The sequence below is a fragment of the Ascaphus truei genome, chromosome 4 (assembly GCF_040206685.1).
Source record: "Ascaphus truei isolate aAscTru1 chromosome 4, aAscTru1.hap1, whole genome shotgun sequence".
In the NCBI taxonomy this organism is placed as follows: Eukaryota; Metazoa; Chordata; class Amphibia; order Anura; family Ascaphidae; genus Ascaphus; species Ascaphus truei.
The window spans coordinates 79,309,608-79,328,435 of record NC_134486.1 but is presented as its reverse complement, the minus strand read 5'-3'; the positions used below and the strand labels follow the sequence as shown (position 1 = coordinate 79,328,435).

Genomic DNA, 18,828 nt, shown 5'->3' with positions numbered 1-18,828 from the left:
AAACACATATAAAACATTCAAACATTAAAAAAAACCCATTGTGAAGTGGTAAGGTAAGCAATAAATCAATTAATATCAATATAGTATATAAGGTTAATTGCTATCCACAGACGTCTAATTGCAGAATATAAATATTCCAAGACAAGCAGGTAAGTATCCCTTTAAGCCTTTAAAATGAAAAATCACGATGGATGTAATTTCAGGCAAGGTGGTATCAGAGATATAATTCATAAACCTCTGTTACCGGGTGTATATTCCAGCTCAGGAATGGTATACAATCTACCACACAATCTATCATACAATACAACGTGTGTAAAGGGCTCCGCTCTAAAGGAGAGATAGTGTGTATTATACTCTATGATCTCAAAATGCCGCTGGTATAGCATGTAAGCTGCATAGCCATCCAAAAGAGCAGGACGCCCCCACCACGGGCAAGGAATAATAAACTTAGTATCACATTCAATCTGTATCCGTCATGAATACAAGCCTGGCTTGTCTTTTTTTCCCTCTGAGCACCTGTTGCCTTTCCCTATATACATATACATATATACATGGATGAGCGGTTTTATTACCCTTTATAAAAGTACATGGAGATACAAGAAATAGAAATGCCCTACACGTTTCACTCCTATGGGTACTTTATCAAGGCAAGATAGGCTTTGATAAAGTGCCCATAGGCGCGAAAAGCGCAGGCGGTTTCTATTTTTTGTACCTCCATGTACTTGACCTAATAAATTAACTTTTATTGGAGTTCACCATCCCTGCGCTCTTATTCAAGTGATGGTGCACCGCATCATTGTTTTTTCTCCATTATGACTGGAAACAGGACTGGACACAGGAACAGGACTGGAACAGGTAAACCAAGTGAAACAGATAGAGTCCGTGAACACAGGGCAAGTGATACCTTGCTCAAGCACAGACTGGGAGCAACTGTGGCTATTTATGACCCTGGGGCAGGCAATTACCATTTCCAGCAAGAGGCTAGCTTCCTGATTCAGTGGCTATCTTTGTGTACCCAGCGAAGTCAGAGGAGCATCTCCATTGGTGTACCTGGAAATGTTTCACAAATGAATATAAAAAACTACACTGCTTTGTTTGCAATTAAAACCTGGTGTTGTTTTTGTGTGTGTGTGTGGAAATAGCATGAATTATGCAATTAACATATAAATACAGAGTATAACTGACTTAATTTTTTTTTTTTAATACTTTATGTGCACACCTTACATATACAGTTATGGAAGGTTCCAGAATGCAATATGATTGGGGTCATGCAGTGTGACTTTAATAATGTTGCAATTAGTATGTGACTGCAATATATACAGTGATATGAGGGGGATACATTGCATGTGTTAATCAGTATTAAACCTATAATGTATGTAAGAAATCCACACCTTAGTTTACTGCTAACCTTGTCTTGCAGACCTGTGCAGTCCTGGAACACTCCCCCTGGTATTTACAGCAGCTGTGCATGCTATGACTGCAGTCCCACCTTGGGCTCAGTCATTGGAGCAGTGCCCTCACACCCTCCTCCCGGGATTGGCCCACTGGCCTTTAAGTACTGCATTCCCCCACAATCCATCTCTGCCGAGCATAGATCCTTATGGGATGTTACCTGTGTTTCTGCCACAAGCCCTGGCTTGTTCTCTCGTTACGTATCTCTCTGTTTTTGTTCCAGTTCCTTGTACTCGTCCAGTTTCCTCCAGGCCTGCTGCTGCTACGCTGAGTTCCTGAGTTCCAGGTTCTTAGAGACCTGCTTTCTTTTGCGCTGTACACAGGGTTACCAGTGCTGCCTGGCGGTGTGCCCATTGCGGTCAGTCGTCCCTCTCCTAGACCGGCGCCATGGGTCGTGGACGCCACTCCTGCAAACCTCGTTCCCGACCTGCAGCGATTGCTCTGAAGCAAAAGGACCAGCTTGATTTCCTGTTGCCGACTCCCTGCTTGAACTACGACTACCCGGATATCTCCTACCCCGACTCTGGCTCGTCCAACGTCTATGCTGTTATCTCCAGTCCTGAACCCGGCCTGTTTGACTATGAACTGCGCACTCCGGACCAGTCTGCGCGGTCTAAGGTCGGTGATTTCATAACCCAACCTCAGTCCCGCGGTCTGGTCCCGGTTTGTGGCGAGCACAATTGTGACAGTATGCTCGGCCCCACAAAACCGGACCGCGCCATGGCGGGGGTTGGTAAATGTGTAACTAAACCTATGTCCCAGGCTGCGGACCAGTACCTGTTTGAAGAACCGTATTTGTTTGAAAAACTGCCTCCGCCTAATCTTGCTTGTATGTACGAAGAGTTAACCCCTGCAGAAAGACTGACTCGTAAAGAAATACTGACTAAATCTCAGGAATGTAGAGAGTTAAAGAAGATGTTTCAAGCCCAGTACTCCCAGCTGCCCCTTCTTAGGTCCACTCCGGGACTGGAAAATGGGGATTTTGGGGTACTGGTTCAGGCCATAGATACCACCCTTAAATTATTCCTGGAATTTGACAGGAACATAAGTGAGCGTGAACCTCTACTTGCTGCCTACGCACAGACTATTCGCAAACCCTTTTCTGTCAGTCCTGTTGTTAAACCTGTGAGGGTACCTCCCTCTCCAAAAAATGTCCAAACCACCCCACTATCACTGCCCCCTAAGGTAGAAGCTGCCAGGATTTCTAGCCCTGATTGCACCTCCCATTGCTTAAATCCCAAAGATATGTCTGCGTTAACCCCTGCCAGTCAGGTCTGTGAGGTTCCCGTGGAGTATACTTGTATTTCCAAAGCTACGGCCCTAGTATCTGAGAATCTACCCACACTTTCTAACTCAGAATCCCTAACTCCGGCTCTTGAGGTTTTTTCTGCTTTAACCCCTGATAGGCAGCTCTGCGTGCTCCCCATGTCAGAGAAAGAACACCTTCTGCTTCAACGTTCTAAGTTACAATCCCTAAATTCTGTTCCCGAGCTCATTCCTATATTAACCCCTGCGGGTCAGCCCTATGAGCCGCCTTTGGTAATCCCCTGTTCGCCAGCTAAGGCCACATCCTTGGCTCCAGAGGAGGAACTCCTTTTATCCTCAATTTCAGAGGCAAATCTCCCTCTTTTTGACTCTCAGGCACTATCTGCATTGACCCCTGTAAATCCTTGCTGCCCCCAGGCTAATGCATCCTTTCTAGCATCAGAGAATGAATCCCCAAGTCTGACAGCAGAGGTTGCACTGAATGACTCTCCTAAGCTTGTGCGTCGTTGGATTTCTTTACTATAATCCCCCTGCTTCAGCTCAAGTTTCCGTTGCCGTGTCCCCTGAAACTTCTGCTAAAATACTGGTTCCAGTTAAAGGTATTCAGGAACCGGGTTTTTCCCTAAGCCTGTTCGCAGAATCCCCACTCCCAGGTATTTCGCTGACCCAGTCTGTCACTCAGAGTGCTGAGATCCCTGCTTCAGCACATAGTCCCCACCCCCCTTTTCCCCTCCCCCCCTCCCCATTCCGGAGTTTGAGTTATTATAATTTATATATTTTATATTTTATATATAATTTTTTTTTTTTTATATATAAATACATTGGTTCTTTGGGTTAAAACATATATAAATTAATTTCACACTATATATCTTACACCATTTAGCACACCTTTTAATCACTTATATATTATCCACTACTTAAAATTTACACTATCATAAATGATAATTATATTATAGGAAATCTATGGTTATTTAGTGGTATTGATAGTTTAGATATTAGTTGTATTTTTACACTGATTCATATACACTTATTATAAGCATCACTGAATACACCACAATTCATTATATATTTTATTACAGGTGATACCATCACTTTATTGTATTGTGATAATCCTCTTATGTCCCTCCAGACATCTTTCTTTGTTCGTGGCATATAGACTCCCAACATTTATGTTCTCTATCATTTTTATCATACCCAATTATCCGCATGAGATAAGATATTATAGGTTAGATTTCATATCATATATAAAGGGTCAAGAATATGGTTTTAGACTTCATAGTTTATTGTTATATGTGTATATATGTACTTATTTTATATATTTTTTCATATATTGTTTTATGTTTTTAGTTCTGATATATCTGTAATTGTTTATATATGTACAAGCCCTTTATGGGAATTGCACTACTATACATGTTTGCCATTAAGGGTTAATTATTTACCCATATTGTTTTATACGAATAAATGGATGTTTAATATGTTTTTAGAATATTTTCCTTATATGTGTTTAATGTTAGTGTGTTCAGCTCATATTGATTATATATAGGATGTGTATATTCCCCTTAGGTATAGTATTTACAATCTGCGGTATATCTTTTATACTCCATCTCCTCCAATTCTTATAGGTTTTATCTTATTATGTGTATTTTATATATATATTCATTGGTGGTATATTTGTAGACAGCACAAAGCACTTTTCAGCTGAGTTGGGGCGTTCCATTCAATTAACATCATTGGATTTTGTATTTAAATACCGGACCTTCCCCTTCTCCACACTTCCCTTTGAAAAAGTTACCCGTGAGTGACGAAACGCGTCAGGGAGCGTCATCACATTGGACGCATTGACATTACGTCATCACTAAGCGCTGGAGCAGACTGATCCATGCGCGAGTGCTACAGAGGCTTGAGAAAACGGAGCCACTTTCTTGGACTCTTATACAGCATTTACCTGCCCTGGATACCTGCTGGGACGTCGATCCTTCATGTTTTGAGACTGGGATTGCCCCAAGATGATGCAGTATTAACCGGATGGTGGTGATTATAATCACACAATGCTTAATTCTATTGTACTTTTGTAAGTGCATTTTTTACCCCCTCCTCCCCTTCCCCTCATTAAATATACTATTTTACGCTATGGGCGTGCGCTCTCTCCTCTCTTTTTCCTTTTAGATTCCCTGTGGACGTGGTTTGTCCATATTGAGAGCAGCCGGAGACCCTCTACACCAGCACCCACAATTTTTACTGGAACTATTTCTGAGGACTGGTTTATCACTTTTTTTTTTGCTTTTTTTCTTTATATGTTGTTATTTAGTCAGTATGTAGATTTTCTCCATATGGTTACAGGTTTAATACTAATTTGTGCTATAGTAATAATTAAGGGAATCACTATTATTAGTTAACACTGTGTAGATATAATATTATCATTTATATTTATTCTTAGCACGGTTATTCACCTTATTATTGTTTTCACATCTATCCAGAGGCGCTGCTTTCTTTTTCTGTTTGATATATATATATATATATATATATATATATATATATATACGCTTGCGTTCACTACGAAAAAGGCGGGACCCCGGTACTGAGGTGGGAAAATATAGAACTGAGCACCCAGAGCAGTGGAGGCACGCATGGAGGGTGGATAGTGAAGATCGCCGGGTCTGGGTTGGAGAGAGTGGGTTAGTCGTGATACTTGCCAAGGTCTTGGGTTGGTGCCAGGGTGATGGTCAGAGTCCGTAGTGCCATGGTCAAGGGTTGGAGCCGGGAGAGTAGTAAATGGTCCGTTTGCCGTGGTCAGGAATGGAGAAGGTCGGATGGTCTGAGGCAAGCCGGGGTCGATAATCCAGAGCAGGGTCCAAAGTCTAACCTGGTCAGTACACAAGGAAGCAAGCAGCAACAGGTTAACAAAGCAGTAGGCACAAGGCAGAGACAGAGACGTGGGAACACAAGGCTACCAATAACTATGCTCAGCCAAAGAGGAAGTGACAGAGCTCAGCATATATGGAGGCAGGAGTCCAATGAGAGAAGGGGGTGGAGCAGAGGAGCGACCTCTGTGGAGGCAGGGTTAGGCTGCGAGAGGCAGGAGACAGGTGAGGGCGACATTAGAGTTGACGCACAGCTGGGGAGCGGTGCACATGCGTCACGTGTGCACGCCGCGTGGCACAGCGGAGGGGCGGAGCCAAGCTCCATAGGAACTGTGAAAGCACTGCGTGTGTGCGCACGCTCTGGAAGGTGCGCAGGAGGCTGTTCCGCAGGAGGCAAGGAAGGAGCACGCTGGGGGGGACGCACTCACATCACTTGCAGCGAGATGCTGTGCAGCAGGAGGTAAGGAGGGAACACGCCGCAAGGAACGTGTTCCCCGATTCCTTACTTACATACATACAGTATGTATGTATGTATGTATCTATATATAGCAAATGGAAATATAACTGTATGCTCATTTGCATGTCTTAGGCAGGTCTGCAACCCCGCCTTTCACCATTGTCACCCAGCACACAGCACTTCCACTGCAGCAAGGGATTCTTGGAAATGACATGCAAATGAGCACACAGTGCCACTTTTTGCTTCAAAACCATTTTAAACATGGTTCCCTATAGGCTTAAGCTTGCAGCATGGTCACAGCTTTAAGCACAGCCAGGATTAAGATGCATAGCCAGTAAACCGACCCACAGACAGCTGTTTCGACCTTAATTAGTCTCATCAGTGTGGGGTTAGTTACTGTACACTGGCTATGCAAAGCTGAAGCAATGAGGATGGGTTTTACCATACTTAGTTAAGTTATGGTGAGAAAAAACAGTCACAAAAACCCTCCACAGCAAAGTATATAGCAAATGGAAATATAACTGTATGCTCATTTGCATGTCTTAGGCAGGTCTGCAACCGCGCCTTTCACCATTGTCACCCAGGACACAGCACTTCCATTGCAGCAAGGGATTCTGGGAAATGTATATATATCTCCAATAAAGAATATCACTTGTGAGCACATTCACATGTCTGAGACAGGTCTGCAGCAAGGGATTCTTGGAAATGCAAATGAGCACACAATGTGTCACCTCTTGCCTGGAATATCCATTCACATGGAGCCCATTTAAACAAATGCATTGCCATACACACAGCTTTTAAGCACAGCATGGGACTAGCAAAGCAAGTCAAACAACCCACAGACATGTTTCAACCTTGATGGGTATCATCAGTGTGAGGTTGGTTTGTACTTGCTTTATTTCTAGGCTGGGTAGGTTTACCATATACATTTTAAGTTACGGTGGGTGAAAAAGGCAACAAAAACCCTCCACCATTAGCATATAGCCAATAAAGAATTTCACTTGTGAGCGCATACATACATATATATATATACACATATAGTGAACCAGATGTCCCGGTTTAGCCTCGTCCCGTTTTTTTAAGGTCTGTCCCGGCTTCCCGACATTCTTTAAAATGTCACGTTTTTTTCTGACTGTCTCGGTTTTGACCAGCAGAGCAGGGGGTGGGAGAAGCAGAGAGCAAGAATGCCGGCAGGGAGGAGAGTGGGTGTAGAGGGTGGGGGCGGGGTTACCTTCAGCGGAGCCCCAGCAGTGAGACAGTGAGAGCTTTGGTGTCTGCTGCCAGGGCTCAAGATGGCTTCCCCCCCAATGTTCCACAGAGACAGGTAGGGACACACACACACACGAGAGAGACACAGCATGGGGAGAGAGAGACACACAGCATGGAGGGAGGGAGGGAGAGAGAGAGACACACAGCATGGAGGGAGAGAGAGACACACACACAGCATGGGGAGAGAGAGACAGCATGGTGAGACAGACACAGCAAGGGGAGAGAGAGACAGCATGGAGAGAGAGAGAGAGAGAGACTGACACAGCATGGGGAGAGACAGAGAGAGAGAGAGAGAGAGAGAGAGAGAGAGACACAGCATGGGGTGAGAGACAAACAGCATGGGGAGAGAGAGAGACACAGCATGGGGAGAGAGACAAACAGCATGGGGAGAGAGAGAGAGAGAGACAGCATGGGGAGAGACACAGCATGGGGAGAGACACAACATGGGGAGAGACACAACATGGGGAGAGAGAAACAGCATGGGGAGAGAGAGAGACATAGCATGGGGAGCCAGACACAGCATGGGGAGAAAGACACCGAATGGGGAGAGGGACAAACACAGAATGGGGAGAGAGAGAGAGAGAGAGAGAGAGAGAGAGAGAGAGAGAGAGAGAGAGAGAGAGAGAGAGAGAGAGAGAGAGAGAGAGAGAGAGAGAGAGAGAGAGAGAGAGAGAGAGACAGAATGGGGAGAGAGACACACACAGAATGGGACAGAGAGAGAGAGAGAGAGAGAGAGAGAGACACAGAGAATGAGAGAGAAAGACACAGAGAATGGGTGGGAGAGACATAGAGAATGGGGAGAGAGACACGCGCACACAGGGAATGGAGGGGGAGAGAGACAGCGAATGTGGGAGAGAGAGAGAGACACACAGAGAATGGGGGAGAAAGACACACACAGAGAATGGGGGAGAGAGACACACAGAGAATGGGGGAGAGAGGCACACAGAGAATGGGGGAGAGTGGCACACAGAGAATGGGGGAGAGAGGCACACAGAGAATGGGGGAGAGAGAGGCACACAGAGAATGGGGGAGAGAGAGACACAGAGAATGGGGGAGAGAGAGACACAGAGAATGGGGGAGAGAGACACACAGAGAATGGGGGAGAGAGACACACAGAGAATGGGAGAGAGGGAGAGAGACAGACACACAGAGACTTGGGGGGGGGGGGAGAGAGAGACAGACACACAGAGAATTGGGGGGAGAGAGAGAGAGACACAGAGAATGGGGGAAGAGGGAGACACACACAGAGAATGGGGGAGAGAGAGACACAAAATGTGGGAAAGAGAGACAGAGAATTGGGGAGAGAGAGACACAGAGAATGGGGGTGAGAGACAAAGAGAATGGGGGAGAGAGACACACAGAGAATGGGGGGGGGGGGAGAGGGAGACAGAGACTGGGGAGAGACAGAATGGGAAGGGTGGAATGAGAATGGAGGGATGGGGGGACGAGGATGGGGAGGAACAAAAATGGAGGTGTAGCCCTCTTTCCCTCTGACTAGATGGGTCTACTGGCGCTATATCTGGTGGCTCACGGAGATCTGAGCCTCCGCCACTGGGAGCCTGGGGCAACAACAAGTAATTTGGGAGCGCCTCCACTTGCCCAGGATTCCCAACAAGTGAGATTGCCCTGGACAAGAATAACAATGACAATCCACAACTCTGTAACCTTTAACTACATATGTAGGGAGCATAGATACATGTGGATTACATATAACAGTGAACAGCATATAACATATCTGACTGATCAATAACCTTGGCAGTAGTATAATAGCATACACACAATATATGATTGACCTTGAATATAGGAGCCTTATACCGGTGGCTCTGGCCACGCTCCACCATGCAGTAGTGTCCCTCTCCCACCACTGTGTACAGCCCCACACCGTGTCCAATGTACTGAACCAGTTCCTTGGTCACTTAACCCCCAGTGTCCCCAAAGAACCCACTCCCAAGGCGGGATCAGCGCCTGCAGGTACCGGTGTTGGTGCACTTATAATAATACCTGCTGGGCGCTCCAGCACCCGGTCGCTGGCACTTCGAAAAGGATCCGCAGATCCAGCGTCGTCTCTCACGAGTAGTCCCTCACTTTCAGGGAGATCTCTCACGAGTCTTGACTCCGCAATGTACTGTAGTTTGATCCCAAACCACAGATCACCATGTAGCTCAGGGAGAGGCTGTGTCCCTGACTGCTACTATCAGTAAATGGGTAAAGTCCCTATCTAGGGCTGTTCCCTGCAGTACCACAAGCTGGTGGTGACTCAGGGACTGCACTCGGGCCTAGAGGAATATCTTGGCCTATGCAGTGGGTCACTGACCCCCTGCACTACGCACCTTCTCTCCCCTTGCTCTCCCAAAACCCACTGGCTAGCGTGGCCTCCGCTGCCCGCTTCCTTTTCCTGTCTCCAGCAACTCTCCAACTCTATTGGCTGCCTGGCACCCTGTGACCCTGCTGAGGCTCATGGGAATTGTAGTCCGAGCTCAGAGCCTGCACAGGATTGGTCCCGTTTCGCACGCTTCTATCCTGCGCATGCGCGAATCATCTCAAGGGGCCGCCGCAACTCTCATGCTCCTGCGCATGTACGAACCGCGCGCAACATGGTGGCGCCCTGCAGCATACCTCCGGGAGTCCCTGGCGACGCGGCCACCCCCGCAGCTCCCCACTCAGCACGGAGGTAAAAGGGGAACTCAGGTGCACTGGCTACAGAGGGACGGGGGGAGAGAGAATGAGGTGTGTGTGAGAAGGGGGGACAGAGAGGGACGGAGAGACATAAAGCGCAGTTGGTGATCTCATTTGTTTTATAAATATTTGTCCCGGTTTTTACATTTCTAAAAATGGTCACCCTATATATAAAAGCAGTCCCTGTGTTGGGGGACACAAATAAATGTCAGTTGTACTATTAAAGTTCCTGGCGCCCATTATTTAACAACCATGCTATCTCATCACCCAGCTGCCTGAATGTCAGCACCCTGAGTCAAGGTAAACCTTGCTGAGTAGCCGTATACACACCACACCGATGTAACCTTGTAACGCTTGCGCGAGCCCACAAACAAGACCTGACCCCGGCACTGAGGTGGGAAGGACTGTGCCACACACCCACAGTAGCGGGGGCGAGCCCAGAAGGTGGTTTGTAGCGTTGCTGGGTCTGGGTATGTAGAAAGGGTTAATCCAATACTTGCCGGGGTCCGTGGGTTGGAGAGGTACACGTAGTTGGAGTCCGTAAGCCTGTGGTCTGGGGTTGGAGAGGTACTCGTTGTCGTTATCCGTATGCCAGGGGTCAGGAGCCAGAGAGAATCCAAATGCAAAGCCAGGTCGGTACACGAGAGGTTAACTGCAGAGAACAAGACAAGACTGGGCTGGACAAGACAGGCACACGCAAAGGCTACACAAGGTTATGTTCAGCAAGGTATGACAGGAAGAGGAAGTTTCTTATAGGAGACAGGAACCAGTAGGAGAGGGGGCGGAGTGGAGGCGGAGCCTCTGCAGATGCAAAGGATAGGCTGCAGGAGACAAGGGCTCACAGCAATCTTGACTCGCAGCTGGGGCTCGTTGCGCGACGTCACGCGTGCACGCCGCGCGCAGCGGAGGTGCGGCGTGACTGAGGGGGCGGAGCTAAGGTCTGTGACCTGGTAGAAGAGGCGCGGGGTGCGCACGCGCTCTGTAAACAGAGCGGGGGTGCGCTCACCAGCGGGGGGCAGATCGGAGGCAGCCACCGCTGCAGTACTGTTATGTAAAGAGGAGGAACCGCACCGCAAGGGACGCAATCCCCGAATCCTCACAGTACCCCCCCCTTGAGGATCGAACTCCGGACGATCCATAAATGGCTTGTCTGGGTACCTGGCGTGGAAGCGTCTGAGCAAGCCGGGAGCGTGAATCTGGTCACAGGAGACCCAAGAACGTTCTTCAGGACCGAAACCCTTCCAGTGTACAAGGAACTGCACCTTCCCTCTGGAAATTCTTGAGTCAATGACAGAGCGGATTTCGAATTACTCTTGACCATGCACCAACACAGGAGGAGGAGGGGAAACAACATCAGGATACCTGGAACTCTGTTTGACAGGTTTCAGAAGAGAGACATGGAATACCGATGGTATCTTCATAGAGGGAGGTAAGTCCAGGCGGTACGCCACAGGATTAACCTGTTCCAGGATCTTGAATGGTCCCAAGAATCTGGGAGCCAATTTTAAGGTAGGTGTCCTTAATCTGATGTTCTTTGATGAGAGCCATACCTTGTCTCCTATCTTAAACCTGGGCACCTCTAGACGAAATCGATCCGCCTGGGTCTTTTGTCTCCGAACGGATTCCTGGAGAGTTCTCCGAATCTTATTCCATGACTCTTGAAGAGCTTTGATTCTGGCATCAGCAGCAGGGACTCCAGAGGTATTAGAAGAAATGGGAAGAGAGTTAGGGTGATAGCCGTAATTGATGAAGAAGGGCGACTCTTGGGTGGATTCATTTCTAAGGGAGTTATGTGCGAACTCAGCCCACGGTAAGAGATCAGCCCAATTATCCTGTGTATCAGAAACAAAACATCTTAGATATTGTTCTAATGATTGATTTACCCTTTCAGTCTGTCCATTGGTTTGCGGGTGATACCCGGAAGAAAAAAGAAGCGAGATGTTGAGTCTTTGAGAAAAAGCTCGCCAAAACTTGGATACAAATTGTGATCCACGGTCGGACACAATTGAAACAGGAACCCCATGTATACGAAAGACTTCTTTGACGTAGATATCAGCTAGAGTTGCAGAGTTAGGGAGGCCCTTGAGGGGTATGAAATGGGCCTGCTTGGAGAACCTATCCACGATGACCAAGATGGTATTCATGCCATTGGAAATGGGCAGCTCCACAATAAAATCCATTGATAAATGGGACCAGGGACGTTCAGGAATGGGGAGCAGTCGTAGCAGACCAGAAGGCTTTTTTCGGACGGACTTATTACGAGCACAGATGGAACAAGATGAAACAAATTCCTTAATATCATTCAACATCTCTGGCCACCAGAAAGTACGTCTGATTAAATTGGTGGTTCTTCTGATCCCAGGGTGACCTGCCGACCTGGAAGCATGACCCCACTCCAGAATTTTTTGACGGAATTTGGTTGCCGCATATAGGCAGCCCTCAGGTACCTCCAGGCCCTCTGGAATCCGGGTTTGAGAGTCCAGAATTTTGTCAAAAATATCGAAGGAATTTGCTGCAATGATCAATCTTGAAGGAAGAATAGTCTCAGGAAGGTCGTCGGATCGGTCTCCGGAAATGAATTGACGGGATAAAGCATCGGCCTTCAAATTCTTTGTACCAGGAATGTAAGAGATTACATAGTTGAATCTTGAGAAAAAAAGAGCCCAGCGAGCTTGACGGGAACCAAGGCGTCGAGCACCTTCAATATACAATAAATTCTTGTGGTCAGTAAGAATAAGGATCGGTTTCTCGGTACCTTCAAGAAGGTGTCTCCACTCTTGGAGTGCAAGTTTGATAGCCAAAAGTTCTCTATTACCTACATCATAGTTGATCTCCGCGGGGGAGAATTTCTTGGAAAAGTAGCCGTATGGATGCAGGTGATCTTGAGGAGAACGTCTTTGGGAGAGCACTGCTCCGGCTGCAATATCCGAAGCTTCGACCTCCAACGTGAAGGGAAGGGAGGTGTCGGGGTGATGCAAAATGGGGGCGGTGGTGAAGGCCTTCTTTAAAGACTCGAAAGCAAGATCAGCCTCCGGTGGCCAGGATGAAGGATCAGCATCTTTCTTGGTCAAAGCGGTAATAGGTGCAACCAGTGTGGAGAATTTGTGGATGAACCTACGATAATAATTGGCAAATCCAAGGAATCGCTGGATGGCTTTAAGCGACGTGGGCTGGGGCCAATCTAATACCGCCTTTAGTTTCTCAGGATCCATGGAAAATCCCTTCTCGGAGATTATATAACCCAGCAGGAAGGAAGTAGAATTTTGGTGAAACATACACTTGTCCATCTTGGCATACAGACGATTCTGACGAAGCCGAGAGAGTACTAGCTTGGTATGCTGGATATGTTCAGGCAAGGATTTGGAAAAAATTAGTATATCATCAAGGTATACTGTGACGATAGCTTCCACAGGCTTATTAATATTACACAAAAATAATTGGGTTTGAACTGAACGAGGCTTAAGATATAATAAATTGTATTTATTCCTTAGAATAAAGGTGAACACAACAGATAATACAGTAACAAACAAGAAGTACACTTACTTAAGGGTTGGGGAATGAGAAGTATGATGTAGCATTTCTTTCAGCAGTGAGGAAATCATTCAGGTGATATCAGGTAACCATATCAGCAAACGAAGACAAAGGATATATGGGTGGACAGCCGTTTATAAACCATTCTCCTTCTATTCTTAACCTTAAGCACAGGGGATTGGTTTACAATTACCTCCAGCCACTCACTAACGTGGGAAAGCATTCTGACCCATGCCCCCCTGCTAGTTGGCACATGGGCAGTAGAACTCTGGGGGTCTCATTTCTGAAGCCCCACATTTACGTCAGGAATGCCAGAAAGTCTACTATTTGGAGTTCTGGCAGGAAAACCTTTGTTGAAAGGTGTTAACTGGAACACTTAAGACCTGCCCTGGTTTGGGCTTCGGATAAACAGTGAGGGTGATAAAACTCTTTGAACAGCACTTAAATCCTAGACATAGCGGCGTCCCCAGGGCCATCTGCTACCTTATGGCCCAAAAGAATTTCCTTTTGAACTTATCCCTACCTTAGGATACACTATTAAGCATAAAACCTAAACGTATTAAAATATCCGGTTCCGTTAGGTTTAGCAGGTCCAAACTTCCCAGTTCGCATTGCCAGAACTGGGACACCATATGGTCAAAAAAGCGACTTGCTACGACCTAAGAAACCGGAGTTACACAAATGCACATTAAATCATTTTAATACAAAAATCTCCATTGAAAAAGAAATCTCAGCTTTTCACTAAATCCCCATTGAAAACAACGGGCAGCTCCGCCATAGACTTTCAATGGTAAATCGCCGCCATTGAAGTCAATGGGGATTTTCTGCCATTGAAGTCTATGGGAAAAGTCCCGAACTTCAAGGGGGTCCATACTCCGTCGGGTTGGTCCAAGCGGGTCAAGGATGGTTCTGCAGCGATGCCGGAGCAGTGGCTACAGATACCCCAAACCCTGATCCGCTGGACCCTCCGGAACCGGAGATATGGATTCCTAACAATCAGCATTTCTCACTTAGTCATTTTTCTGAGCCGTTTCTGCCGCCGCCGGCAAAGCCTATGGCGCGACCCGCTCTATCTGGTTCGACCCTTATGGGGGGTCCAGGATTCGGGGACCCGGTGGTGGTCCAGTGGGGGGACGCTTAGGAACTAGGGGCAAAAAGAATTTTATCCCTAGGTGCCCTAAAACAGTTTATTTCCCCGCTAAATGACGTTGAACTTGACCCAGTGATTTTAGCTCTTTTGAAAGACATTGTATCCGCTTTGCGGTTTGCGGTCTGGACGGCAGCCAACTAGGTTACCTCGAGGCATCTCCATTGAAGTCAATGAGCCCATTGACTTTCAATGGGAAACCGCCGCTCTCCCTCTCGGACGCCACCTGCTGGTCACTACAGGAAACAGGACGAAAACAGCACAAATTCCTATTGAAATGCATTGAGCCCTAATGGCGGCCAATGGGGACCTGCAAAATGGTGCCTGAAAAGGCGGGAAAACTACACAAAGAGCTATAATCATTAAAGAATTATTAACCCTTGTGCTCCCGGATGGATTCTAGTGTGTGTGTGATGCAAACACTGAGTAACCAGACATTACAATGGAACAGGGGAAATACATTTACATGTCATAACAAGGGTTACATCACATTTCTGGACCTCAGCCCAGTTAACCCCTTGTCTCCCTGGTGCGGTCAGGGTGGCCAAATGGGGTGCAACCCCTTTAATACCGGGCCACCCCTCTCTCTCCCTCTACATATACAATGACGAATAAATTGAGAACATCACGGAAAATCTCATTAACAAACTCCTGAAAGACCGCAGGGGCGTTACAGAGTCCAAACGGCATTACTAGGTACTCATAATGGCCGTTGCGGGTGTTAAAGGCCGTTTTCCATTCGTCTCCCTCCCTTATGTGTATCAGGTTGTAGGCACCCCGGAGATCAAGTTTGGAGAAAATGGAGGCACCTTGTAGACGGTCAAACAATTCAGATATGAGTGGTAACGGGTAACGGTTCTTCTGTGTTATCTTATTCAAGCCTCTATAATCTATGCAGGGGCGAAGAGATCCTTTTTCTTTTTCTTTACAAAGAAGAACCCTGCCCCAGCAGGAGAGGTGGAGTTCTTAATAAAACCTTTTTTTAAGTTCTCCTGGATATACTCGGACATGGCTCGGGACTCAGGAAGGGACAGGGGGTAGGACTTGCCTTTAGGCAGAACGGCACCAGGAATCAGATCTATGGGACAATCGAAGGGACGATGTGGAGGAAGAGTCTCTGAACGGACCTTGTCGAAAACATCAATAAATTCATGGTAGACTTCTGGAAGGGACCCCTTGGAAGGATCCGCAGTCTCTAAGTCGGCAAGAGAGAGTGAAGTGAGAGCACAAGGAATGGCACATGGGGTAGACCAACGTATGGGTTGTTTATCAATCCAGTCAATCACAGGATTGTGCAGTTGTAACCAGGGGAGACCCAAGATTACCTGTACAGATGGTGAATGAATGACGTCCAACGAGATTTATTCCTTGTGTCCATCCTTGGTGGAAAGGGTGAAGATCACGGTCTCCAGGGTGATAAAGGCAGGTTGGAGTGGACGACCGTCTATTGCTTCGAGTCCTATGGGAGTGGACTTCCTAAGCAGTGGGATCCGGTGTTTTATTGCAAAATTCTGGTCCACGAAATTTCCTCCAGACCCAGAGTCGATGAAGGCAAGTGCAGAAATATGAAAGTCCGTACCCTCCATTATGATAGGAAGAAGGATCCTTTTTGGCATACTTTCCTTGGAAGAGGAACAAGAAGATATTGTATCCAAAGCAACTCCATCATACCTTATAGGCCGCTGGCGTTCTCCCGGACGTGTAGGACAGCGGTACGCCAAATGACCAGCTAGGCCACAATAAAGACATAGCCCCTCGCTTCTCCGGCGCTGTTTTTCTGTAAAGGACAAATGGTGAGTACCCAGCGGCATGGGGTCTGGTGCTTCAGGAACTGGAACAGAAGAAGGAGAGAGAGTAGGAGAGATAGGTATAGGTACCGGCATACGTGTAATCCGGCGTTCACTTCGTCTCTCTTGGAGGCGTTGATCCACCCATATACATGTAGAGATCAGATCCTCCAGGGCAGTGGGTCTTTCACATGCAGCCAATTGATCTTTCACGGAGTCAGAGAGGCCATGCCAGAAGGCTGCAGTTAAAGCCTCATTGTTCCAACCGGTTTCCGCTGCAATAATCCGAAATTCAAGAGCGTACTTTGCGACGGTCCAGTGGCCCTGGGTGATATGAAAAAGAGAAGAGGCCGCAGTCGCCTTGCGGCCAGGAGTGTCAAAAACCTGCTGAAACCTTTTTTTGAAAGAAATAAAGTTCTGCGTGAGTTCAGGCATTAACTCCCAGATAGGATTTGCCCAGGCCAGTGCATCTCCGGTTAACAATGAAAAGATATAAGCCACTTTAGACCTATCAGTAGAGAAGAGAGAAGGGGTTAATTCAAAGTGGACATCACATTGGTTTAGAAAGCCTCGGCATCCTGGGGGTTCACCCGCATACCGATTGGGTGATGGAAGACGTGGTTCCTGGGGTATGTTTCCCACTAGAGTAGCAACAGTTGTGGTTTGGCCCACCTCAGGGGGGTAAATGTTTGTTGGGCTGAACATACTGTAACGCTTGCGCGAGCCCACAAACAAGACCTGACCCCGGCACTGAGGTGGGAAGGACTGTGCCACACACCCACAGTAGCGGGGGCGAGCCCAGAAGGTGGTTTGTAGCGTTGCTGGGTCTGGGTATGTAGAAAGGGTTAATCCAATACTTGCCGGGGTCCGTGGGTTGGAGAGGTACACGTAGTTGGAGTCCGTAAGCCTGTGGTCTGGGGTTGGAGAGGTACTCGTTGTCGTTATCCGTATGCCAGGGGTCAGGAGCCAGAGAGAATCCAAATGCAAAGCCAGGTCGGTACACGAGAGGTTAACTGCAGAGAACAAGACAAGACTGGGCTGGACAAGACAGGCACACGCAAAGGTTACACAAGGTTATGTTCAGCAAGGTATGACAGGAAGAGGAAGTTTTTTATAGGAGACAGGAACCAGTAGGAGAGGGGGCGGAGTGGAGGCGGAGCCTCTGCAGATGCAAAGGATAGGCTGCAGGAGACAAGGGCTCATAGCAATCTTGACTCGCAGCTGGGGCTCGTTGCGCGACGTCACGCGTGCACTCCGCGCGCAGCGGAGGTGCGGCGTGACTGAGGGGGCGGAGCTAAGGTCTGTGACCTGGTAGAAGAGGCGCGGGTGCGCACGCGCTCTGTAAACAGAGCGGGGGTGCGCTCACCAGCGGGGGGCAGATCGGAGGCAGCCACCGCTGCAGTACTGTTATGTAAAGAGGAGGAACCGCGCCGCAAGGGACGCAATCCCCGAATCCTCACAAACCTCCCTAGGAAGCCGGGCAAGATGGGATGTTAAAATGTAGAGAGTTTACAAGAAGTAAAGAATTACATTCTGTGACGTGAGTGATCATTTGCATGTAATTACCCAGAATCCCTGGCTGCAGTGGAAGCATTGTATGGGGAAAGGCAGGGTTACAGATCTGTCTGAGACATGCAAATGTACCCACAAGTGGTATTTTTTATTTATTATACAGCGGAGGATTTTGATCACTTCTTTACCCACCATAACTTGTTTTGTGCCTGGTTACCAGGGTTGCCACCACTCCGGGTTTCACCCGGAGACTACGGGTTTTGGCCTCTTATCTCCGAGCTACAGGTTTACCTGGTAAACTTCCGGGTGGTGGTAAGCTGGGGCGGGTGGTGGTGATGGCGGCGGCATCTCCTCGGCGGCTTCTCCTCCCTGGCTTATCCTCCCCAAGTCATTTCCCCCTGCAAATACTGGCTGCTCTTGTCAAATGGCGCCACGTTGCCATGCCATCGAGAAACGCCATGTGACGTAATAGCATCACGTGACACCCATTGCCATGACAATGAGACGCAACGTGACGTCACTACGTCATGCAGCGCCACATTGCCATGGCAACTTGACGCTGCGTGACGTTGTGACGTTGTGACATCACGTAGTGTTCCTTTGTCATGGCAATGCGGCGTCATGTGACGCCGCGCAGCCGTACTGAACGGATTTGCCGGGGGAAGATGCCGGGAGGACACCAAAGCATACCGGAAGAATGCCGGGAGGAGGCCGGCTACTGTAGGTAAAGGCTATATTAAAAAAAAAAAAAAAATCTCAGAGTTGGCCTTCAGTCGAAGGTGGCAACCCTGCTGGTTACATCATCATAAAATATACAAAATAATATAAGTATATACTGTAGTTTTTCTGCAGGGAAGAAAAGGTGTAGGA

At 47.6% G+C, this 18,828-nt stretch overlaps 1 protein-coding gene across 1 annotated transcript in view; it reads right to left on the bottom strand.

Moving 5' to 3' along the window:
• The window catches only part of FBXO48 (F-box protein 48), a 61,878-nt gene that overhangs the window by 23,612 nt on the left and 19,438 nt on the right, over window positions 1-18,828 (bottom strand). The window lies entirely within an intron of this gene.